The sequence below is a fragment of the Tenrec ecaudatus genome, chromosome 7 (assembly GCF_050624435.1).
Source record: "Tenrec ecaudatus isolate mTenEca1 chromosome 7, mTenEca1.hap1, whole genome shotgun sequence".
NCBI lineage: Eukaryota > Metazoa > Chordata > Mammalia > Afrosoricida > Tenrecidae > Tenrec > Tenrec ecaudatus.
In genome coordinates this window covers 133,913,272-133,939,931 of record NC_134536.1, presented here as the reverse complement: position 1 = coordinate 133,939,931, position 26,660 = coordinate 133,913,272, and the positions used below count along the sequence as shown (strand labels likewise).

The 26,660-nt window shown below is 42.8% G+C and overlaps 1 protein-coding gene across 2 annotated transcripts in view; it reads right to left on the bottom strand.

Annotated features, from left to right (window-relative positions):
• Positions 1-14,872, bottom strand: part of BTBD9 (BTB domain containing 9) — a 512,908-nt gene extending 498,036 nt beyond the window's left edge. Inside the window, exon 1 of one of the 2 annotated variants that reach the window (XM_075555166.1) lies at positions 14,598-14,872. The gene's annotated coding sequence lies outside the window, so the exon portion shown is untranslated. The remainder of the gene's footprint in view (positions 1-14,597) is intronic. The other variant, XM_075555167.1, reaches the window with a different exon arrangement.
• Positions 14,873-26,660: the final 11,788 nt, after the last annotated feature.

Genomic DNA, 26,660 nt, shown 5'->3' with positions numbered 1-26,660 from the left:
TTTACTCAACACAAGAACACATTGCTCTATTAAATTGGCATTCCACGATGCACACCTTCCCAACACAATCGCTGAAGAAAAATGTGTGCATAAGTAAATGTAGTGAAGAAAGCTGATGGTGCACGGAATCTGAGGTCTTAAAAGGCTTGCAGATAAACAAGCAGCCATCTAGCTCAGAAGCATCAAACCCCACATGGAAGAAGCACACCAGCCTCTGTGACCACAAGGTATAGAAGGGACCAGGTATCAGACATCAAAGAACAAGAAATCTTATCAGTGGGTGCCCACCTTCCCGATATGATCCCTGAAGACAAATGTGTGCATAAGCAAATGTGGTATAGAAAGCTGATGGTGTCCAGCTATCAAGAATACAGCGTCTGGGGTCTTAAAAGCTTGAAGGTAAAAAAGTGGCCATCTAACTCAGAAGCAACAAAGTCCACATGGAAGTAGCACACCAGCCTGTGTGACCACTAGGTGTCGAAGGGATCAGGTAGCAGGCATCAAAGAACCAAAAAATCCTATCATTGTAAATGAGGGTGATTGCAGAGGTGGAGACCCAAAGCCCATCTGTAGGCAACTGGACACCCCCTTACTGAAGGGTCTCTGGAGGAGAAATGCCAGTGAGGTTGCAGGGTAGCAACAATGAAACATAAAACGTTCCTCTACTTCTTAAATGTTTCCTCCCTCCACTATCATGATTCCAATTCTACCTTACAAATCTGGCTAGACCAGAGGATGTACACTGGTACAAATAGGAATTGGAAACACAGGGAATCTAGGACAGATGACCCGTTTGGGACCAGTGGTGAGAGTGATAATACCTGGAGGGTGGAGGGAAGGTGGGGTAGAAAGGGGGAACTGATCACAAGGATCTACATATAACCTCCTACCTGGGGGACAGACAACAGAAAAGTGGGTGAAGGGAGATGTCGGACAGTGTAAGATAGGACAAAATAATAATAATTTATAAGCTATCAGGAGTTCATGAGGGAGGGAGGGGGGAATAGGGAGGGAAGGGGAAAATGAGCTGATATTAAGGGCTCAAGTAGAAAGCAAATGTTTTGAGACTGATGATGGTAACAAATGTACAACAGTGCTTGACACAATGGATGGATGGATTGTGATAAGAGTTGTATGAGCCCCCATAAAATGATTTTTTTTAAAAGAATTGTAAGAGCCCCCAATAAAATGATTTATATATATACTGTCAGTAAGGGAAGGTAAGTTTTCACTGCCAGAGAAGGGAGCAATAAATATGTAACAAGGGACACTCCAGAAAAACTCTAGAATTAGAAGTACCAGTGTGAATTCAAGTTTTTAACGTAAAAAGATACAAAAGTAGACATAAATGTGTGTGGAAATCTACTTAACAATGACACCCCACTAAACAGTTCTTGATTTCACTCGATTTGATCTTAGCCAAAAGGCTGAGAAGCGATTCAGTTCTTGATTTCAAAATACAAATTTCTACCAAAAGAACAAAGTTTCTCTGGAGAAACAGTAATTCCAGGACTAGAGCAGGGAAAATACAAGCTGAACCTCGGCTGTATCTTGGTACTCTAGAAAATACAGAAGTGCTCCAAAATATAAGGAAAATATATCAAAAAGAAACCGAAGTCAGCCTGAAAGGGCTCCCATTAGTCAAACCCGGAAGAAAATTTTGAACAAATACGAATAACAGTAGTACCAAAGTATAACACATAGAATATCAAACAAAAATCAATGAATTTGTAGTGATATTAATTATTTGAGTAATGCCAACTAATAAATGTAGAAGAAAGTATGGAATTAGAAAACCTTGCATGACAATTGTAATCCTAATTGATTCAGGAAAGAATCATCAATGGATGTAAAAACTAGTGGGTAAAAGCCTAAAGTGTAACAGGATATTTGCAAAGTCTCAAAGTGCCTTCCAGAAGATACTTTTGCATAAAGGCAGAAAAAGTAACTTCACAGTGGAAACAAATAGCAGAAGTCATCAAAACTACATGATCAAAGTTAACATCTCTGGTAAAGGAAGAAGTCAATTCTTATTAGCTTCCTAAAAAGAAGCACACAAAAAAATAAATTCAAACTCGCTGATGTAGAGTGGATTCCAACTTAGTGACCCCAAAAGCAGTGCAGAACCGCCCCGTGGGTTTTCCAAGACTCTAACTCTCTATGGGAATAGAAACCTGTGCCGTCTGTTCTCCCACTCCTAAAACGAAATACTGAGAAAAAACAACTCTTCTGTGTTGTTACTGCCAAAGACGCATACTGTGGATACAATCCTGAGGAAACACCAAACCTCAAACGAGAAACTTTCTAGAGAATTTTAAAAAGTCTATAGCAGTGGTTCTGAATAACTTGTGGGTTGTGATCCCTTTGGGGGTCGAATGACCCTTTTTGCAGGGGTCACCTAAGACCACCGGGAAACACATATTTCGGATGATCTTAGGAACCATGACACTGCTCATCTATCCATCTCCGTACCCAGAGTGATACAGCATGCTTTAAGACAACATTTCACTTATTTTTAATTAGAAATAAATATTTCACAACATATAATCATGTAGTTTTTGTGATTAATCACCATGTTTTATTTATGTCCAATTTGTAACAATGAAAAGACATCCTGCATATCAGTTATCTACATTATGAATCCTAACTAGCAAACTTAGTTATGAAGTAGCAAGGAAAATAATTTTATGTTGGCTTTTTGTTGCTGTTATTTTGTTTTCTTTTGTTGCTTTGTTTTGCTCTCTCGTTTGTTTTCATGTTATTATCTTTCCAGGTCTGTCTAAATAACATCGGCTGGATGAACAATCTGGAGGAGAAAACAACTAACTGATGGTTCTGGGAGGTCATGGGAAAGTGGGAGGTGGGGGGAAAGGAAGTGGTGTTAACAAACCCAGGGATGAGAACAACTAGTGATCCAAATCGTGGTGAGGAGGGTGTAGGAGGCCTGGTAGGGCATGATCAAGGGTAATGGAACCGAGAGGAATTATTGAAACAAATGAAGGCTGAACATGATAGTGGGACAAGAGGAAAGTAAAAGGAAATAGAGGAAAGAACTAGGAGGCAAAGGGCATTTATAGAGGTCTAAATAAAGGCATGTACATATGTAAATATATTTATATATGAGGATGGGGAAATACATCTATGTGCACATATTTATAGGTTTAGTATTAAGGTAGCAGATGGTCATTGGGCCTCCACTCAAGTACTCCCTCAATGCAAGAATACTTTGCTCTATTAAACTAGCATTCTGTGATGCTCACCTTCCTAACACGATCACTGAAGACAAAGCGGATACATAAGCAAATGTGGTGAAGAAAGCTGATGGTGCCCAGCTATTAAAAGATAGAGCATCTAGGGTCTTAAAGACTTGAAGGTAAACAAGCAGCCATCTAGGTCAGAAGCAACAAAGCCCACATGGAAGTAGCACACCAGCCTGTGTGATCACAGGGTGTCAAAGGGATTAGGTATCAGGCATCAAAGAACAAAATATTATATCACTGTGAACAAGGAGGGTACAGATTGGGGACCCAAGACCCACCTGCAGGCAACTGGACATTCCCTTACAGAAGGGTGGCGGGATGAGCCAGATGGGTTGCAGTGTAGCAACGATGAAACATACAACTTTCCTCTAGTTCCTAAACGCTTCCTCCCCATCCACTAAATAAAATGATCACCACCACATGAGGAACTGTATTAAAGGGTTGCGGCATTAAGAAGGTTGAGAACCACTGGTCTATAGTCTTCCAAAAATGTCAATATACAAAAGACAAAAATTGAGGAACACAGACCTATCTATCAGCATGAGTTTCCTAGCTTTGTTCCTATGTAAATTAGTCTCATGTTCCCATACCAGCAGAACATGTGAGCTATTCATGTAAACACCTCAAACTTCATGCTTCATGGGTGAAGCCGCTCTAGAGAATATCAAAGTATACAACTTGCTTGCACAATCAACAATAGAAAGAGAGCAATAAATCCATCACAATCTGCTCGGTGATCAGAGCAGAGGTAGTGAGATCCCAAGTTGACCCTTGTCAGCCTTTGGGAAGAAGGCAGACCACAGGTTGTGGCTCCAGAGAAGGCTGCTGGCTCCCCCCTTCCCCCCCCCCCCCCCCCGCCCGGGGTTCACCTGTGGGGCTACTTCCAAGGCAGGAAGGAGTCTTCCAGTCATGGAACCAAACCAGAAGCTTCTCACGCGGAAATTTCCCAAGAGTGGGTGCCACCATAAAAGTCAAAGACCACTTTGGGGTAAACATTTTGAGCCCGTTATTTTCTGTTGAAGTTCACAATCAAAAGGAAACTGGTACAACCTTATGCCGCCCTCTGAAATGAAAGGACGAGGCACACAGGACTTTGGAAATCACCCAACCTGAGACGAGGAAGCTGAAGGCCCGAGAAAGGGCCACAGGGCGGCAGCCCCTCACCCCCACCCCATGTGGTAGCCGTCATTGCACCGTTCCTGTCTTTGGCTTTTACTTTGACGTTTCCAGTCTACGTTCTCTTTGCTCAAAGAAAGGAATACCAGCCTTTATAAATGACACCTTCATAGTGACAATGTCTGCAACATTTTATAGTAAGTCCAGCCTGTAGTGACATCCTTAAGTTATTCCTGTGTGCTCATTTTTTATAAAGATTTGTAATTCTGAATTTTTATTTCAAAATATCAATTTAACACAATTGCAAAAAAAATAGACCAAAAGCAAACAACTGAATACACCATCCAAATGCTGTTTTATTCTTGCGTGTTGGTTTTTGTTTTGTTTTGTTTTGCTTGGGGGTAGTTAATTGTTACAAAGGGTTAAGCCACTTGATGGAATGTGAATAAAGTCTGCAGATTATCTGTTGGGTGAATACTCGGTTCCTGGTTTTGATCATTATAAAGTGGTCGGCTGCTACTCTTGTTTTTAGGAAACGTGTACTGAAGGACAGGGTGACTATCCACAATCTAACAGCTGCTAAACAGTTCTGAACACAGAGACACGCAGAGAAAAGCCATTAATCAAAAATTAATCAAAGTTTTATGAGAAGTCTTGGTGATTGTCCTGTAAATTTTCTGTTAAGTCTGAAATTACAAAGAAATAGTTAAAAGGAAAAAAGTAGGCATATAATCAGTATTGGGCGGTGGGGGGGGGGATTACTTGCTGTTGAGTCAATTCCAACTCCCAGCAACCCCTGTGTACATAACTGCTCCATCATTTCCAAGGGTGTGATCTTTCTGAAGCAGATTCCCAGGCCTGGTCTCCAGCATGCCTCTGAAGTGGTTCTAATCACCAGCCTTTCAGTTAGAAGCCAAGTGCTTCCCCTTTGTACCACCCAGGACATCCAGATGTTGGGAGTAGGGGTAGTGAAACGGAGTAGTGAAATCCAGTGCCAAAAAGTAACCCAACTGAGATGTGTTATGAAAGGTTTCCTGATTAAATAAAGTGTAGCCTTTATTCAGTAGCACCTTCTAGAGAATGCAATTTGGAATAAAATGGATCAGTTCTATCTAAGGTCGCTATGTGTCAGAGTACCTTGACAGCAACCAATAGCAGACTGACTCAAGGAGGAAGATTTCTGAAGTAGTTAAGAAAAGTCTAACTTTCCCCCAACTTGTCCCAAATCACCAGAAATAAGAGTAGATGTCTCCATCTGGGCATTCACACGCTAGGGCCCTGTACTACAGCCAGGGGCTTACATGAAGTAGAAAGAGCACTGACTCCAGAGTCCCAGTATGGACCTACAGCCAACCTCTTCTCACAGGCCACACACCACAAGCAAAGTATTCTTCACACTTAGAGATTCAGTTGTACAGTTAGTAAAAAAAAAAAAAAAAAAAAAAGGAGGGGGGCAGGGGACTACTCAATTATTATAAGAATTAAATTATACGCACAAAGGATCTAACAATAAACAATAGTTATTACTGGCGCTTTCTTTTGTTATAGGCACTGTAATAAGAGGGTGGGGAGCACAGACTGCTTCTGTCGCATCCACATGAAAGCCATGCCAAAAGGTTAGTGTGAACTTATGACATGCTGTAACTTGTGGAACATTACAATAACTTGAAATAAAAACTGAGCACACCTAGTCACTCCAGAAGAATTTGAGTAGTCTAATTAGAATGTATATCGTACTTAGAACATCCTATGAACTATTCTATTTTCTTTTCTCTCTTCTACCACATTATATGAGGGCTTCAAAACGTTTGTAGAAAACAGAATTAAAAGATAATGAAATTTTCCCACAAACTTTTTGATGCCCCCATGTACATTCTTTGACTGCCAATAACAAGAAAAAGAGAACAGGTGCAGTTCCCTGTACTTTTCATTGGCTCCTTGTCTGCATGCTGAGTGAACTAAAGCTCAGGGCTTCAAGGTCACTTCATATCAACACAACCTTAATACTGTAAAAGTCAGGTATTAGATCTTCCCACTAACAGGATGTATATGTCTGTATGCTCACTTACATAATCTCACATCCCCAAACTAAAGTCAACGTTAGATGCTCACAGACTGCCCAGCACATTGCAGTTCCCAACAACAGTAAATCAAAAATATATGTTATTTGAAAGAATAAAAGAGTGAACCGGAGGCCAGAAAGCATAGTGAGTATCTAACTTATCAGTCACATGGCTCCAATTTAACTCCTGAAATCCTTTGACAAAAATGTTTGCTATTTAACACAACCACTGTTTGATTTCCTTGTACACTGGAATACCATCAGAGATTCATATGAATATTTGTGCTAAAAGCCAAATGTCCTCTGAGACATGTATGACAGAGGGTATGTCTGCAAACAAGGAATATGTCCTTAGCTTCTGCTGCTTCTACATAAATGTTTCTGGAATTACACCTCTTCCTGTGTCTTTGTGTTGGGTATTGCTATTTTGTCCATCTTATCGTAAATCTCCCAGGAGCAGGAAATGTATTATTTGCTTCCCTAATAAAACTCCAAGGTGCCTAGGACACATATTGGAGTCTTGACATGTTATTGTTAAGTTTTAATTTAGACTCTGCAACTGAGGGGAGGTGGGGCTATAGGGGCGGGGTGGGGAGTAAGCACAAGAGAGTAGATGGAGAAAGTGACAGACATAGAGTGAATCTAACAAAAAGTGAAAGCACCTAGTTTCATAAGACCTGAAAGGAATTTTCTGTAGTTATTTTGTGTGCAAAATTAGCAGCAGCAGCATTCCTGTGACTGAGCTGAGATATAAAGACGGAATGAAATCTGTGTCTGGAGGATATGCATGTACTAGGATAGTTAAGCAGCTTCAATGGTTCTTTCAAAAGGCTGCTTTGTGCCAGGCATTATCCTAAATTTTGGAAACAAAAATAGGAAAGTGTTGAGGTCTACAGCACTGGAAAACAGACCAGTGGGTCTACAGAATCTTGTGGTTGTTGCTTCCATTTGCTCCAACCTCCCTTCTGGTTCTCCAGAAACCTAACCTCTTTGTTGGTCTTTTATGCTGGTTCTTCTTTCACTCACCTTCAAAGTCAGTGGCTCTCAAAGTGTGGTCCAGGGAACAGCAGCATTAGAATCAGCTGGGAATTTGTTCTAAATGCAAATTCGTCAGCCTTCCCTAGACCTACAGAATCACAAACAAGGAGGGTGGGTCCCAGAAATGTGTGTTTTACTCAAGTCTCTGAGGATTTTAGATGCATGCTCAAGCCTGACAAGTAATCGAAGTTTAAACACTAATCTAAGTGTGTACTTCTACTAGTTCCATTCTTTATCCTTATAGCTCTCAACTCTCCACTTTTTTGAGTTGTTCTATCTTCTACCACATGCACATTTATTAATATTACTACACATCATAAGACCAACACTGCCATTTACTAACTGGCATTGTGCTAATCACTATAAACATACTTGACTTAATTTCTGAAACAATCAAGTATTAGTAACCCCACCTTTCAAGTGAAGATGGGGCTTAAAGATGTTAAATTAATTGCCCAAAGTCACCTAAGCAGTAAATAGCACCTGGGAAATTTGATTTCAAGTCTCCCAAATTCTAGTGCCCAAGATGTTAAGTCATTTCCTGAAGAAGTGCTTGCCCCACACAGTCTCAGCTGACACCTACATTACAATTTACCCTAACCCTCTCATCGTGAGTAAAATTTCCAATTATCTAATGGATCTTTCCATTTAAACTTCCCAAAGGGACCTTAAAATTAATATATCATTTCTTCTCTCCACAGTAATGTCCTGTATTTTCAAATTTCACAATCACCTATTACTCAATTGGGTGACATGTCACCTTTGCTCACTCTCCATCACCTCTACAATCCTCCCAATTCACAATCTTGCTCTTCAAGCGCCCAACATCTCTCATCTACCATCTATCTCCTCTCCCTAACTCTCCACTCTAAGGCAATCTGCCCACTAACTGCCAGTTAACTTTCTGATCTGATTAGTCTGCCCTCCATGACATTCCATGGTCACAGGTGGAAGGGTGTAGAGGCTACAGTTTTGAGAACAGAAGCGAATACCCTCTCATATGACTCCCAGCTGCACTTTCCCCCCTGTCTCATCACTTCCGTTACACGCTGCCCTCCCTGTCAGGAGGGCTTTCTTCGTTCTTGCTGCTATCGTTGGTTGCCATCAAGGCGGTCCCAACTCATGGCAACCCCCCGCGAAAAAGGAACAAAATGCTGTCCAGCCCTTAGCCAGACCGTAATGGTTGTAGACTGGAATGTCTGGTTTTCAAAATTGGATTAGCAAGTGTTTCTTCGTAGTCCACATTAGTCTGAAGTACGAGACGTGAATCAACAGGGAACAGAACTTGAGTCTCCCACATGGAAAGTGAGCATTCTACCACTAAATACTTCTTTCTTCCCTTTACCTCTGGCAAATTTCTACCTCATCTTCAAGCTAAATTCCATCCACTTTCCTTCAGAACTTTCCCAGCCTCTCTAAATTTTCTATCCCCAATGAAAAGATCTACTCTCTCATCATTGTATTTATTCAAAAATACTAACACTTATAGCAACATATAATAATTAGTTTTTTATCTACTCTGATGAACATAGTATCTAAGGGGATGTACTATGTCTTATTAATCTTTGTCCTCCCAGCACCCAACACAGAGATAAGCAAAAATCAACTTCCAACAAATATTTACTGAATTGTAAAATAACGCAGCATTTGCTGTTACCACTTTGCATGTCTTAGTAAGTAACTCAACTTCAGGTTTAAGCATCACTCACAAGAGGTTTCATGTAACAACAAAAATGGTATACTAAAGGTCCAATTTCAACAGGAGCATCATTAATCAGTCTCTAAATTTTCTGTCCATATTTTTTGATGTTGTACTGCAGATACACACCTTTCCCAACGAACACGATTTGTATCTGTTAAATGGTCAGCAGTATGTACAAGCCTCACAGGCGACTCTGAGAGAATCTTAAAAGGACCTGTGTTACTGAGCCAGTGTTAGCTGGCTGTTTTGGTATATCATTTCAGGACATTTCCAATGGAAATGCCAGAGCACAGCAAGCTGACTTCAGAAAGTTGGATATGTACTACTGACGAAAGACAGAAGATAACCCATTGCCACTGAGCTGATTCTGACCTGTGGTGACCTCACAGGAGAGAACTGCTCCACTGGACTCCCAAACCATAATCTTTACAGGAAGGAGTCCTTGGTGGTTCAGTGGACAAGCAATCAGCACTTCGAACCCACCAGCTGTTTCCTCAGAAGAAATATGGGGCAGTCTGCTTCCATAAAGAATATATCCTTGAATAAGAAGAAATGGGGGGGGGGGCGCACGGGGCACTAACCCACCCAAGGGGAGGGTTTTGTTTATATCTCCACAGGGAAAGAGGGACCAGACTTCAACCCAGTGCCCCAAGATGTGAATGCATGGTACATGGAGCAGGGAACCAGTGGAGAGGTCTGGGGGACCGACCCAACACCAACTACTAAGTGGACACCTGCCCCTCCCCTCAGAAGAACTTATTTCAAAGAACAGCATTGAATCTGCAGCTCCAGGAGAGGGGCATATCTAATTGGAGCACACAGAAGCAGATGAGAGGGGAGGAGGAGAGAGTGGAGCACAGCCTGGCCCACCAGGTCTTGAGGACGATGACCCCAATTGGAGCAGCCAGTCCACAGAGAGGACCACATGGCCAGCCCCACTATGAGACATGACGTCCCTCACTGACCCATGGCCCTGCGGGAGACAGCACCAGAGACAGTGTGGGAATTGCGCCCGATCTGATCCCACCACATCAAGGCAAAGCACTGGGGGAGTGCAGCTGAACAGCATGGGAATGGAGCGGCAAGGTCCCCAGGGAATGTTGAAGGTGGACTTTGGGGCCAGGACGTGGTACCCCAATAGACTGTATTTGAAAACACTCCTAAAGACCAACAAACAATCCTTGAACTAATTACAAGCTTTTCTTTCTTGTGTCTTGTTTTGTTCTTTGTCAGTGGTTTGTTGTTGTTGCTGTTTTGTTGTAATAATGTTGTTTGGTTTTGCTCTGTCTTGTTTTTGTGCATGTTATTATCTCCGCAGGTCTTTCTAAATAAGACAGGCTGGATGAACAATCTGGAGGATAAACAATGGACTGACAGTTCCAGGGGGAAATAGGATAGGAGGAGGTGGGGGGAAAGGAAGTGGTGTTAACAAACCCAGAAACAAGGGAACAACAAGTGATCCAAATTGGTGGTGAGGTGGGTGTGGGAGGCCTGGTAGGGCATGATCAAGGGTAATGTAACGAAGAGGAATTGCTGAAACCCTGGTGGGGACTGAGCATGGTGGTGGGACAGGAGAAAAGTCAAGGGAAATAGAGGAAAGAACTGGGAGGCAAAGGGCATTTATAGAGATCTAGATAAAGACATGTACATATGCAAATATATTTATATATGAGGATGGGGAAATAGATCTATGTGCCTATATTTACAGGTTTAGTATTAAGGTAGCAGAAGGACATTGGGCCTCCACTAAAGTACTCCCTCAATGCAAGAATACTTTGTTCTATTAAACTGGCATTCTATGATGCTCACCTTCCCAACACAACCGCTGAAGACAAAGTGGGTGAATAAGCAAATGTGGTGAAGAAAGCTGATGGTGCCCAGCTATCAAAAGATATAGCATCTGGGGTCTTAAAGGCTTGAAGGTAAACAAGCAGCCGTCTAGCTCAGAAGCAACAAAGCCCACATGGAAGAAGAACACCAGCCTGTGCGATCATGAGGTGTCGAAGGGATCCGGTATAAGGCATCATCAGAACAAAAAGATCTTACCATAGTGAATGAGGTGGGGAGTGCAGAGTGGAGACCCAAAGCCCATTTGTTGGCCACTGGAGATCCCCTTGCACAGGGGTCTAGGGAAAGAGATGAGCCAGTCAAGGTGCGATGTAGCACCGATGAAAAATACAACTTTCCTCTAGTTCCTAAATGCTTCCTACCCCCTCGCCACTATCATAACCCGAATTCTACCTTGCAGGTCTGTAAACACAGGAACTGTAAACACAGGGACTCCAGGGCGGATGATCCCTTCAGAACCAGTGGTGTGAGTGGCGATACTGGGAGGGTAGAGGGAGAGTGGGTTGGAAAGAGGGAACCGATTACAAGGATCTACATGTGACCTCCTCCCTGGGGGACAGACAACAGAAAAGTGGGTGAAGGGAGACGTCAGACAGGACAAGACATAACAAAATAATAATTTATAAATTATCAAGGGTTCATGAAAGAGGGGAGAGGGGAAAGGGAGGGGAAAAATGAGGACCTGATGTCAGGTGCTTAAGTAAAGAGCAAATATTTTGAGAATGATGAGGACAATGAATATACAGATGTGCTTTACACAACTGATGTATGTATGGATTGTGATAAGAGTTGTATGAGCCCCTAATAAAATGATTTAAAAATGTGAAAAGATTATATCCTTGAAAATCATATGAGACAGAGAGTTGCTATGAGACAGAATTGACTTTATTACAATGGATTTGGTTTCAGAGACTGCCATACCTTTCTCCCATAGAGCCACCAATGGGTTAAAACCACAAATCTTTTGGTAAGATGCTTGGTTAGTAATCACCCAAGCGTTTTAGCCACTATGCTACCAGCTTGATTAGCAATGCATTGCTTACAGCACTGGGCCATAAGCGATACATGTTTTGGGTGAGGCATTTATTCCAATTAGCATCTGAAATAAAAAATATTCAACAATTAGATTCTGATTCAACCTTTGCAGTTGTGGAGGACCCTTCAGTGAGGTCTGACTCACAGCAGCCCTAAACGACAGAGTAGAATTGCCCCCATATGGTTTCTAACACTATAACTTTATAGGGACATTTCCTCTGGTCTTTTCTCCCACAGAGCAGCTGGTGGGTTGGAACGCCAACCTTTTTCAGTTAGCAGCTGAGTTCTTAACTACTGCATCACCGGTGTGCTTTTGATTCAACCATAATATCCTTCAGTTTTAATCAAGGATAACATTTATTCTTGTCAAAAACTCTAAATCAACTCCCATTCCACACTGCAAGCAGGCTTCCTCTTCTCATAAGTGGGTTGCTGCTAATTCTGCCTTTAACATTTTCCTTCACAATCTATTACACATTCTCTCTCCAATAATCCCCTATCAGAGTAATTCTACACCAGTTCCTGGACATATAAATCTCCATTTATCTTCTAGTGACCCAGTTCACACTAACTGCTCAGCAGGTGATTTCTTACCTGTTTTTTAATTCAAATTTTACACTTCTTTCAGAGACCAGCTCAGATTTTTCCCCCTTCCAGAGTTCCCTAACGCCCAGGCCACAAATGATTCTTCTGAATTTCTACAGTAGAAAACAGTCCTCCCAGTCTAGTACTGGCTAACATACATCTTGTATGATTTCATAACTATTTTATATATGGATGTTGTTGTTTCCTTCCCCTAGCTAGACTGCTTTTAAAGGAAAAGAGCCAGATCTTCTATGTCATTTGTAACTGGAGAAACCTCCTCCCACATTTAGCATAATACAAAGCAGAGAGAACAAATGTATTAAGTACTTGAAGGTGGAGCCCTGGTAGTATAGTGGCAATTCACTGGGCTGATAACAATAGGCCAGCAGTTCAAAACCACCAGTTGCTCCACAGAGTTATGATCTCAGAAACCCAGGAGGAGAGTTTTATCCTGCCCTATAGGGTCACTATGAGTCACAAACAACTCCATGGTAGTTTGTTTGTTTGTTTGTTTGTTTGTTTTGGCATACATAGATACTCTACTTAGACACACTGTGGTATGTAACATGTATCAATTGCTTGCTTACTCCATGTCAAATACTTCTTTAGGAGCTGGAGATATAGTGAAAAAAACATACACAATTCTTGTCCAAAAAACTTACAGTTCAGAGAAGCACTGTATATTGGGTTTTGATTATACTACGAGTTACAGAGCAAAGCTTTTCAGACTTCTAAGAAGTGTGAACCTTAGGACACTTTAACTTCACAGATTCCCGGTTTTAAAATGAAATCAAAAGAATTGTAATGCTAAAGGAAAACTTAAGAGAACATAATTTTGTCCCGTCTTTCTTGTAGCCATCAAGATTAAGTTTCTGTAGTTTTATCTCCTTGCCAGTTCAAGGTATTGTCTTACGAAGAAAAGCAGAAAAGATTGACGTTTTTCATTTCCAATACTCCTCCTAGGTCCTCGGAGGTGCCTGTGATGGTAAGCACCACACATCTACCCATAAGAGTGTCCAGTGTACAGAGGGGCGGGCCCCCGGCTGATGATTGGTGGCACTTTACACCGAGTGCGCTGATCACCCACATTTCCTAGTCCACACGTTGGACAGAGTCTGTGCTTTCTGCCTAGAAAATAGCACGTCTGCAGCACTTTTGAAGAGAACAAGGAAAAACAAGACTTCCGCACTCTTTGGGCTCTCCCAGTGGCAAAAGCATCACATGGCTGTGGGACATAAAACTTCGAATGTGTGTCTGAGACACTTAAACGTGAGGTTGGATACTGGTCCCTTGGCCTCAAAATCGGTAGCAACAACGTGATAAAAATGTCGAGGGCACGCAGCTGAAGTTCTACTCGTGCATTAAGCTCGTGCCTATCACCTACGAAGTTGTAAACTAAGGGCAACAGGTTGGTGGCCCCGTGTCGCGTCGGCACTGACAGCTAGCCTTCCCTAGGTCGTGGGTGTGTCTGAGGACGCACGCAGGCACTGATTCACAACTCTCACCATAACAACCGGCTCCTGCGCGGAGCCTGGCCCGCGCAGGGCCGACGACGGCCCCAGAGTCGCCCACTTTCCGCACCACCACCCCGGTGCCCCGGGATCCTCTGGGTCCTGGACAAGCTCTCCGTCAGGATGAGGCTGCTCTCGGGCCCTGGGCTTCTCCGGGATTCCAATGCTTCTGTTTGAGAGCCTGTCAGGGCCACCCAAGACCCCAGACACCTTCCACACAACGCAATGGCCTCCCTTGGCCCCTCGCTCGGGTTCCCGGGGTGCCCCCGGTCATGGAATTGACCCTCGTCAGGCCCCGTCCCGCGGCTGGCCCGCCCCCGGAAAAAGCGGTAGAGGGGCGTGGGGCGGCGCGCGCGGGTACCGTGGGGGCGCGCGTCCCCGCGCCCGCGCAGCAGGTGAGGCCAGGCCCCACCTCTCCCGCGAGGCCTCCCGCTACTCACCCCAACAACGTTCCTCTGGGACCGGAGCGCCGCCACTGATGCTCCTTCCGCCTGCTCCGCGCCCGCCTCGTAGCCACCGCCCCCTCGGCAGCTGCCGTCGCCGCCGTCGTCGCCGCCGCCGCCGCGGCGCGCGCCCGTTCTCACGCACAGCGCCGTGGCCGCGCACGCGCCCTGCGCAATGGCGTCACGTAGCCGCCGCTCGGCCGCGGGCGGCCCAGGGCGGAAGGCCGGAAGCCTGATGGTTCCCTCGGTGGGGTTCGGCGGCCTTTCCCCACCGGTCTGACCCGCTGCTCTTCTCGAGCGGAGCCCCCAGGGTGTGTCTGAACGACCGGCACCCGGCTTAGAGCGAGGCACCTCACACGTAATTGTATGGCGTCACCGCTCGCGTCACTGCGGAGGGGAAGGGCTTCGCCGCGATTGTGGCCGCGAGCTTCCAAGTCGTGTTTGTGAAGGGAGGGGAGGCCTCGTCCAAATTGGCGGGGACTCCATAAACAACTTCTGCGAAGTTCAAGAAGCGTTCTTAGAGGAGTCCGTCGTGAGTGTCAGGGGCTGCTGAGTCACGCTTCGCTTAACAACTGGCTGTGACGGAGTGAACTTTGAATTTGAATATTAGGCCCTAGCTGGCATTTGCCCCGTTAACGGTGATGGGCAAGTAGCTCAGTTCCCGAGATTCTGTTTCCTCCTTTTATACACGGAGGGATTAATAACAGTCTTGCCCATGTTGGAGAGTTATCAGCCTGAAATGGGATAATGGGTATAAAGATGCTTTGCAAGCTGTGAAGCTCATTAAACTAAAAATAACTATTGTAAGAGAAGGCAAAAAATCAATAAATAAAAGAGAAGGCACTAGAGCGAGATTAGCTAAGACTATGGATTTTAAGAGTCGGAGGAAGCTGACCTCAAGTTGCACTGGGACGCATCTTAGATAATCAGTTAGGCTTGAGCCTGGCTCACGTGGAATGTTGGAATTGGCAAGGGGGTAAGAGTAAGTCTGTGGTTGTTGAGTTGACTGTGACTCCTAGAGACATCATGTGTGTCAGGACAATTATGTTCACTAGGATTCTCGGTGGTTGAATTTTTGGAAGGAGATTGTCAGACATTTCTTCAGAAACATCATAGCACACTAGAACCACCAGCCTTTAGGTTAGCAGCCCAAAGACTCCAAGAGTCATTGGGAAGGAAGTAATTGTAGACAAAGGGTGAAGGGAGTGAAATGGGCAGGAAGAACAAGGCTTGAGACAGTTGGGATGCCATAGCATGACTACACAGGACAGTGTTAGCCTTAACCAAGACATTGACATGTAAAGGAAACTATAGGTGTTAGGGCTGATGTGATTAAAATATGTGTAGCGATCCTACAGGACAGAATAGAAATGCCCCTGTTTTCCTAGACTACATCTTTATGGAAATGGAAAGCCTCCTCTTTCTAGGAGAATGGAATAGTGGTGGTCTATGAGTAGGAGCTTACATAAGCGTGCACACTGAACAGGCATGAGAGGAAGAGTGGGTGCGTCCATGCAAATATACATTGGCTTGACCGAGGATATCTGTGCATTTGTATTTATCTTGACTGCAAATATATCCATGAGTGTGATGGAGTATATAGAAGGAGGCAAAGTTATGGATACTTAGATATAACCAAACTTCTTGAAGGATGAGTCTCTGGGCTTGAGAGATCAGGGACACCAAGTTCTATTAGCATAACAAAGTTCACAAAGACCACGTTCTGCATCCTACGTGGGTGAGTAGCAACTGGAGTCTTATAAGCTTGTGGTCAGCCATCTAAAACCAAAAACCCAACTTCTCTGCCTCCAAGTCAGTTCCTGCTCCTAGCGGCTAGGGCACAGTAGAACTGCCTCTGTGAGTCTCCAAGACTAACTCTTTTCTCCCAAGGAGTGGCTGGGGGTTTTGAATGGCTGGTCTTGCAGTGAGCAGCCCAACGTGTAATCACTACATCCCCACGGCTCCTCAGGGAAAGAAAAGCAATGAAAAATGGAAAGTCCCTGGGAAACAATTAGTGGATTAATGAACCATACAAACATTAATCTCCACAACAGTAAGAACTGAATAACTACTACATATATTTAAATGTTAGGTATTAAGGTTGCAGACGGACATTTGGTTTCTACTCAAGTACTCCCTCGATGTAAGAATACTTGTTCCAATAACCGGCATTCTGAGGTGCTCACCTTCCCGACACAATCGCTGAAGTCAAAATGGTTGCATAAGCAAATGTGGTGAAGAAAGCTGATGGTGCCCTCCTATCAAAAGATAATAGCATTTGGGGTCTTAAAGGCTTGAAGTTAAACAAGCAACCGTCTAGCAGGGAAGCAATAAAGCCCACATGGAAGAAGCAGACCAGCCTGTGTGATCATGAGGTGTTGATAGCATAAGGTATCAGGCATCAGAAGACCCCCCAAAAATATATATTGATGCAAATGATGGGGGTCAGAGTGGACACCCAAAGCCTATCTAGATAATTGGACATTCCTTTACAGAAGGGTCACAAGGAAAGAGCAAGACAGATGCAGCACAGTACAAACTGAACACACAACATTCCTCTAGTTCAGTGGTCCTCAACCTGTGGGCTGGGACCCCTTTGGGGGTAAAACGACCCTTTCACAGGGGTCACCTAAGACCATCGGAAAACATATTTCTGATGATCTTAAGAACCAAGACAATGCTCTTCTATCCAACTCCTGGCAGGTTGCCCACAGACAGATATGCCCATATACAAGTACCTGGTGTGAAGACTGTTACCCATGCTACACCATGCTTGAAGACAACATTTCATTTATTTGTCATTAGAAATAAGTATTTCACAATATACAATTACGTATTTTGTGATTAATCACTATGCTTTAATTATGTTCAATTTGTAACAATGAAAATACATCCTGCATATCAGATATTTATATGACGATTCTTATCAGTAGCAAAATTCCAGTTATGAATTAGCAAAAAATAATTTTATGGTTGGGGGGGTCACAACATGAGGAACTGTATTAAAGGGTCGCAGCATTAGGAAGGTTGAGAACACTGCTCTAGTTCTTTAATGCTTCCCACCCCCACTGTCATGACCCCAGTTCTGCCTTACAAATCTGGCTAGACCACAGTATGTACACTAGTAGAGATAAGAGCTCTCAACACACAGAATCCAGGACAGATAAACCCCTCAGGAACAGCAATGGGAGTAGCGATACCATGAGGGTAGGGGGAAGGTGGGGGGAGAAGGGCGAGCAACAGGGAACTGACTACAATACCCAATGTATAACCACCACCCCCTGCCCAGGGGAGGGAGGAACAATAGTAACATAGGTGAAGGGTTACAGGGGATCATGTAAAATACGAAAATAATAATTTATCAGGGGTCCATGAGGGTGGGGTGGAGGGAAAAAAGAGCTGATGCCAAGCACTCAAACAAAATATTTTGAAAATGATAATGGCAACATATGTACAAATGTACTTGATATAATTGATGTGTGTGTTATAAGAAGTGTAAGAGCCCCCAATAAAATGATTTATTAAAATAAAATTTTAAAAGAACTGAATAACTATGATACCTGGCTACTCTAATACCAACTGCTCTGGAAAGGGTCACATTAATAGGTCCTGGTTACAGTGGGAGACAATGTAGAAAAAACTCACAATCACAAAAGAGACCAGCTTACTGATCAGATAGACACCATGGCCATTAGATCTGGAAATGAACCTACCCCTCAGGTTACTTTTCATCAAGTGCTTCCAGTCTCCTCACTTTCAGCAAGCAAGGTTGTAATCAATCTGCCTATCACACATTAATAAGCCTTCCTCCGAGCCTGATGCTGCATTCTTCCTCATACAGCCCGGCTTCTCTGGTTATTTTCTCAGGAAACAAACTGAATGAGTAGGATGAGAGGATACAACCCTGAAGCACACCTTTCCTGGTTTTAAGCCATGCAGTGTGCCCTTGTTCTGTTTCACAACTGCCTCTTGATCCACACACAGGTTCCACATGAGCACGATGAAATGTTCTGGAATTCCTGCTCTTCTCAAGGATATCCATAGTTCATTATGACCCGCACAGTTGAATATCAGCACAGTCTATAAAACAAACATGTTTCTGGTAGTCTCTGCTTTCAGTCAAAATCCTTCTTAACATTAGCAATGATATCCCTTGTCCCACATCCTCTTCTGCATCTTGCCTGAACCTCTGGCAACTCCCTGCCAGTGTACTATGGTGACTGTTAGATGATCTTCAGGAAAATTTTACTTGCATGAGATAAAAATGATATTGTTCTCTAATGTTACATTCTGCTGCACATCACCTTTACTATGACAATATTGTTTCCTATAGCTGTTGTGCACCAAGTGTCATACTGTGGTGGCTTGTGTGTTGACATGATGATGGAAGCTAAGTCGCCAGTATTTCAAATACCAGAAGGGTTACCCAAAGTGAATCCGTTTCAGCAGAGCTTCCAGACTAAGAATAGACTATGAAGAAGGACTAGGCTGTTCAATTAGGAGTAATTAACACTGAAAACCTTTCGGACAGCACCAAAATATTGTTAACCGACTCAAGACCTATCAGAGATAGTGTACTGAACATATGACTGAGGAAGAGCTGCCTTCTCAAAGTAGAGTTGGCCATAATGACATTGATGGAGCAAAGGCTGTGTGAATAAAGCCTTAAGAACATGACTCAAAATGAGAAGAAACAGTGGAAAACATCAATTAATAATTGTAATTTGGAATGTAGGAAGTATAAACTAGGAAAACAAAGTCAACAGAAATGAAATGGAACACAAAAATCAACATTCTAGGTGTGAGCGGAAATGGACTGGTATTGGCTATTTTGAATCAGAAGATCAACCAACAACAGTTGCAGCAGTTCATTGACAGGGAGAAGCCAGAGTTTCAGGTTGAATTCCGAAGAGTGGAGAATGGGGTGGGTATCATTACTAATACCAGATGGATCTTGGCTGGAAGAGAACACCAGAAAGATGTTTACTTGTGTTTGATTCCCGTTCTAAGATAATCAACTGTGTGGGGCATTGAAGAGAAGAATGGGAATTCTAGGACTCTTCATTATGCTCATGTGGAACCTGTACATGGATCAAAAGGCAGTTGTGCAAACAGAATAAGGGCACCCTGCATGGTTTAAAACCAGGAAAGGTGTGCATCAGGGTTATATCCTCTCATCCTACTCATTCAATCTATTTGCTTCTGAGCAAATAACCAGAGAAGCTGAACTATATGATGAAAACTATAGCATCACATTTGGAGGAAGGTTTATTAATAACCTGTAATATGCAGGTGACAACTTTGCTAGCTGAAAGTGAGGAGAACTTGAAGCACGTGCAGATAGATAAGGATCAAGGATTTCAGCCTTCAATTCGGACTACAACTCAATGTAAAGATAACAAACATCCTCACAACTGGACCAATAGATGACATCATGATCAATAGGGAAAAATATGCCAAAGATTTCAACTTGCTTAGATCCATAATCAATGCTGATGAACGCAACAGTCAAGCGATCATACAACACATTGCATTGGGTAAATCTGCTATACAAGACATTCTCAAGTGTAGAAAAGCAAGGATGTTACTTTGAGGACTAAGGTACGCCTGACTCAACCATGGTATTTTCAATTGGCCTCCATTCATATGAAAGTTGAGCATTGAGTAAGGAAGACCAAAGAAGAATCAATGCATTTGAATTATGGCGATAGTGGAGAATATTGATACAAATCAGTCTTGGAAGGAGTACAGCCAGAATCCTCCTTAGAAGAAAAGATGGCAAGACTTCATCTACGTACTTTAGACCTGTTATTAGAAGATACCAGTCCATGTTATTAAAGTAGAGGGTCAGTAAAACAGAGGAAGACCCTCCACAAGACGGGTTCACACGTGGCTGCAACAGTGGGCGAGAACATAACAATTGTGAGGATGGCACCAGACTGGGCGGGGTTTTGGTCTGTTGTACATAGAGTTGCCATGAGTTGGAGCCAACCTGATGGCATCTAACAGCAACAACAAAGGTTGGTTAACTATAGTGGTTTCTGGTGGTGATCACTGTGGGTTTGGTATTAAGCTGCTAACCAAAAAATTCATAGTTCATACCCACCGATCTCTCCTTTATTGGCTGACTGCCCCACAAAGATGTACAGCCTCAGAAACTCTATAGGGCATCTCTGTGAGTCAAAATTGACCAGATGGCAGTAGGTTTTATTAAGGCTGTTGTTGCACAGTTGAATTACTTGCTTTGACTCTCCTATCCAAATAACCTAGTGGGAGCATGCAAATAGTTTGTCTGGGACCAATACAAGGGGTTTGTTCACTTTTGCCATTCCACAGGATATAATAAAGTGAGTCATCTCCAAAGCATGAAGTGGTTATCTGTCAGCTGTCAAGGAAGAGGAACCACAGCGAAGCTGGTCTGAGGTGCCTGGGTAGAGAAGTGGCAGTGGCAACTTGAGCCAGAATATCGAGTTTCTCAGCGAACAGAACAAGTTGAGTGCTTTCAGAAAGGAGGCTGCCTTGCAGAGTGGGAATGCCCTTTGGGCATTTATCAGTGTGGAAAAAGCTTTGTAACACTTGTAAGAGCAGGGCAGAGGCCAAGGGGCTAAGTGGCTGAGAGGTCAAAGGCCAGAGGGACAGACATGTCTGATGGCACAGCTGAGAAGAAATACTGTGGACAAAAGAACTGTATCCTTGCCATTTCTGGTCCTCATGTGTAACCTGTTAGCTTCCCTAATAAACTCCATAATGGTTAATTATTGTCTGTGAGTTGTGTGTGTTCTGTGTGGTCATTGCAATGAATTATCAAACCCAGTAGAGAAGCAGAAATGTGGCAGGAGGGGCAGTTGTGTTGGAATCAGGTAAAGAAGGTTCGAGGGTCAAAGCATGTCTGACCACTACCTCAAAGGAATCGTCCTTTGGCAAATGTGGAATTTAATTCACCTTCCCTTTGTGTCACCCGAAGAGATCAGACATGCCCCCCACACCACTCAGTGGTATTTCCCTGCTGGCTACACTCTCTAGATCTGTAAAAGAAGTATACAAAGACGATAGCAATGTGAATGTAACTCGATGGGACTCCCCTTCCAGGGGAAAATGTCCATACGCAGTCGGATCACCCATGTGTCTTAAGAGAAGAGAGGTCTGGGTTAAAAAAGATATATTTGGAAAATAATACCTTATACTTGGTCATTTAAATCATGATCAGGGTGTTATTAATCAGGTAGAAAATAGAGAAATAACAGAACACCGTGGGTTATGCCTGGGGAGCATAATCTTTACAAGGGGGCAGCAGATAAGTCGTGCACAAAAAAAGCCTGGGGAAGAGTGAGCAGCGAGAAAGCAGAACTAGGTTAGTGAAGAGAGCCAGTGGTGGTGCAACAATTAAGCACTTAGCTGCTAACTGAAAGGTTAGTTGTTCGAACCCCACCCAGTGAATCTGCAGGGGAAGACGTGGTGAGGTGCTACCATAAAGATGATAGCCTAGAAAACTCTAATGGGGCAATTCTACTGTGTCCCATGGGTGCTGTGAATCTAAAATGGACTTGATGGCGCCTACCAACAACCACCGGCTATTGAAATGCCTCCAAAGTGAAGGTAGAAAAGATTTTTGAGATGGAAAAGAAGTCAACAGAATTAAAAACAACAACAACAAAAAAGCTCTTGTAACTCAAGTTATTTCTGACTCTACTGACACTGTAGGGCAGAGTAGAACTGCCTCTGGGTTTCCAAGATATGACTCTACAGGAACTAAAAGCCTCATCTTTCTACCAAGGATCAGATGGTGGACCTGAACAGCTGACTTTGTGGTTAACCATCTAACACACAACCCACTACACCACCAGAATTCCTTTCAACAGAATCAGAGACCACAAACATAGCAAGGGCTGAAAAGCAGTAATTGATTTAGCAACACTAACATGACTGGTGACCAGTAGTAAAAGCTTCTGCAAAGTAGTAAGTAGAGAGAAGCCTAATTGTTGGGGCCTGAAACACAGACCAATATAGTGAATTGGGTCTTGAACTGGTTAATGAGAATGTGAGATTCTATTCTTGGCTCTAGCCACTAACTAGCTACATAACTTTCCTAAACTTTGGTTTACTTCCCTAACAAAGAAGGTGATAAGACGAAGAGTGGCTATCTGAGTACGACATTAATTCCTAGATAATGCCCCCAACTTGATTTTAGCTTCATGCACTTTATGACAACACACTTCAAATGTTACATTATGCCTCCAGACATTGAGGACCCTGTTAGGATGCCATGCATATGATGATTATTTATGAAACAGTTTGACTCAGTGGCAGTGAGTTTGGTTTGTTTAAAAAAGAATTTATGTTAATTAGTTAGATATTATTTGTGTATCTCCCTCTTCAATTTGGACTCGTAGTGATTTTACAAGACAGATTATAACAGTTCCCAAGGGTTTCTCTGGCAATAAATGATTACAGAAGCAGAGATCCTCATCTTCCTCCCAGGAATGGATGGTTGGCTTGAACCTCCAACTTTCAGGTTAGCAGTCCAATGCTTAACTCGCTACACCACCAAGATTCCTTTTGAAACAAAGCAAGGTATAAATGAAATTAAATGCAACTATAATGAACTAGATAGACCAAGAGGCAGTCTATAGAACAGAACAAGGGAATGCAGTGTGGTTTGAAATCAAGAAGGTGTGTGTCATGGTCTGTCACCTTACTTATTCAGTTGGTACGCTGAGCAAATAATCAGAGAAATTGGGCTGTGTGAAGAATGTGGCATCAGAATTCGAGGAAGGCTTGCTAACAACCTGTGAAATACACAAGACACAACCTGTGAAATACACAAGACACAGCCTGTGAAATACACAAGACACAGCCTGGCTTGGGGAAAGAAAAGAGGATTTGAAGTATTCACTGATGAAGATCAGGGCATCTCACTAGATCGCAACTCAATGTTAAGAGGGGGAAAAGTCCTCAAAACTGGACCAATATCGTATTAAAGATAGAGATGGAAGTTGTCGAGAATTTCATTTTTCTTGGGTTCACCATCAATAACCATGAAAGCAGCAGTCAAGAAATCAAACTAAGCAGTGCATTTGGGCAAATCTGCTTGTACAAAGACTTCTTTAAAGTGCTGAAGAGCAAAGACGTCCCTTTGAGGACTAAGGTGAGCCTGATGAAAGCCACAATGCTTTTAGTCACCTCATGTCATTGTTAGAAAAACAAATCAGTCTCAGAAACACAAACAGAATGCTCCCTTAGAAGTGGCGATGTCAAGACTTCACCTTAAGTACTTTGGGCGTGTTGTCAGGAGGGACCAACCAGTCCCTGGAGAAGGGCATCCAGCTGGATAAAGTAGAGGGCCAGCAAAAGGAGGACGACCTTCAACAAGATAGACCGACACAGTGCCTGCCAAATAGGCCTGAACGTGGGATGACAGCATAGAATAGAGCTGGGCAGTGTCCACTCGGCTGCACGTGGGGTCACTACTTGATGGCACCGGATAACCACATAATGCTTTATGGTCTCAGCAGCCACCAATTTGGCTTCAACTCATGCTGTTGTCTCCTCTGCATAGCAAGGGTTGTCAATAGCCCTTCCTCCAATCGCTGTTACATACTCCATCTCTTCAGATTATTTGCTCAGCACACGGATACCATACATGTGGTGGCATGCTTTGACACACACTTCTCACCTTTCCTGATTTTAAACCATACAGTATTCCCTTGTCCTATTCAACCAACCACGTGTTGGTTTATGTACATAAGCACAATTAAATGTTCAGGAATTCCAATGCTTCTCAACGTCATTCATATTGTTATGATTCACCCAGTTGCATGCCTTTGGATGGTCAATAAAACCCAAGTAAACATCTTTCCTGGTATTCTCTGCTCAGCCAAGATTCATCTGATGTCAGCAATGATATCTTTCATTCCACATCCTCTTCTGAATTTGCCTTGAATTTTTGGTAGCTCCCTGTTGGTGACTGCTGACTGTCGTTGAATTATCTTTAGCAAAAATTTACTTGCATGGGATATGAATAATATTGTTCAATAATTTCTGCATTCTACTGGGTTACCGTTCTTTGGAATGGGCATAAATATGGCTCTCTTCCATTTATTGGCCAAGTGGCTGTCTTTCAAATTCCTTGGCATAGACAAGTGAGTGCTTCCAGGGTTTCACCAGCTTCGGTTGGCATTTTGTCACATCTGGAGCCTTGTTCTTCGCGAATACCTTCAGTGCACCTTGCACGTCTTTCTTTTAATAATGCTGACTCCTTATACATTCGAATGAAGCATTGCCCAGTCCCGTGCCATCTGATATGTATGGTGATCCATGTGATTTTCTTTTTTTTTTTTCCACGTGGAAGTGCAGGAGGAGGAGAGGTGATTTTCACTGACTATTTTCTAGAGGTAGGTTGATAGGCATTTCTTCTGTCTTGGTCTGGAAGCTCCACTGAACCTGTCCAACATAGATGATCCTTCTGGTACTAGAAATATAATATACTATATGCTATAATAGAATTCTGTAAAATAAGTGGAACGGGACCAATGATGATGGAGTAGTCAATTCTGTCTAATAGGAAATAAAAATATTGTATTTACCTACTGAGTTAGTTTATTGTGCCAACCTGGCCAATAAACACATGTGGGGTTAATTGAAGGGTGGGTGATATAAATGACTCAGTGAGCCTCACCTTCCTAGTTCTCGGGTCTCTTGCTTTGTGATGGTCAGACCAGGGTGCAGCTGCCTTAGCCAGTTCTCTGCTTCAGCTGGTAAGGCTCACTTCCTGCAAGACATCCCCAAGGAGAAGCTGCATGGACCTGCACCAATGCAGCCCTGGGTGCTGGAGCACCCATGTGGAGACCCCTGCCAGTGCTGAGATGCTTATACATTCACTGATTCAGCTTTCCTCCTACAGTCGACATTGTTGTGTGTGGTGTGTTTTGTGAGATGGAGGAGGAATTTGTGGATTGGTGTTGGACATATGGGTTATTAATGTTGGACTTGTGGGCTTGGGCAGAACTGGTTTGGGATGTTTTCTTAATGTACACTTACCCTTTATAGAAAACTCTTTCATATGCATTTCTGTGGATTTGTTTCTCTAAAGTACCTAGAATAACAAATCTACTCTTTGGTAGGCGACTGGAGGCCATGCCCTGGGATTAAAAAAAAAAAAAAAAAAAGATAAAGGTGGTAATGCTAAGCCAGTGCTGACCACTGAACATTTCTACCAGGAAGTTTTGTTGTGATCTGAGTTAGTATTCATATACAACTATTTCTAAAAATTTCATTGACAAAACTGGACACGGTTCAATGCATGAGTAATTCATTGAGTTCTCTACCAGATCTAAGAGGAAAATTTATTATACATATCATGCTCTGGTACATTTTCTCATCTAATCCTCATGTATTGTTTCACTGCATTTTGTAAATCACAGCTTATTGTATCAACAATACCATTATACCCCTTATATAGCAGAAATATATACAAAATCTACAATGAGAAATTTAAAGTATTTTGGTCAAGGTCATACAACAGTTAAGTAGATCAGATATTTAGATAAAGCAGAGATATCCTTTCTCCAGAAGCTTCCCTCAAGCCCTTAGTTTTAAGTACCCTCCCTCTGTCTATTAGTATCCTGGCCTTAATTTAATCTTATTTTAGCATTTTCTGTAATAATATTGATGCCTATTATGTGCCAAGTAGTATTTAAAATGCATGATGGGCATTAACTCATTTAAGTCTCATAATAAACCATTGAGGTAGGTGATATTATTAAGTATTGTATTTTATAACACCAAGAAACTAAGGCACAGAAAAGTTGAGTAATTAACAATAAGTTATAGAAACAGGGTTCATATCCAGGCAGCTGGTTCTAAAGTTCATGCTCTTCACTCCCAGACTGTTGTACCTATCATACCATATATCCTCTACTTACATTGATGGATTCTAGAAGTCATATTAAAGGGACTTTGAAATGTTGGTGAGAAAATGGAAATCTAAGATAACAGTTCTTCCACACCCCTTGTTGCTTCCACAACTTGCCAGTGGATTAATTCATGGCTGCTGCTGTTCTG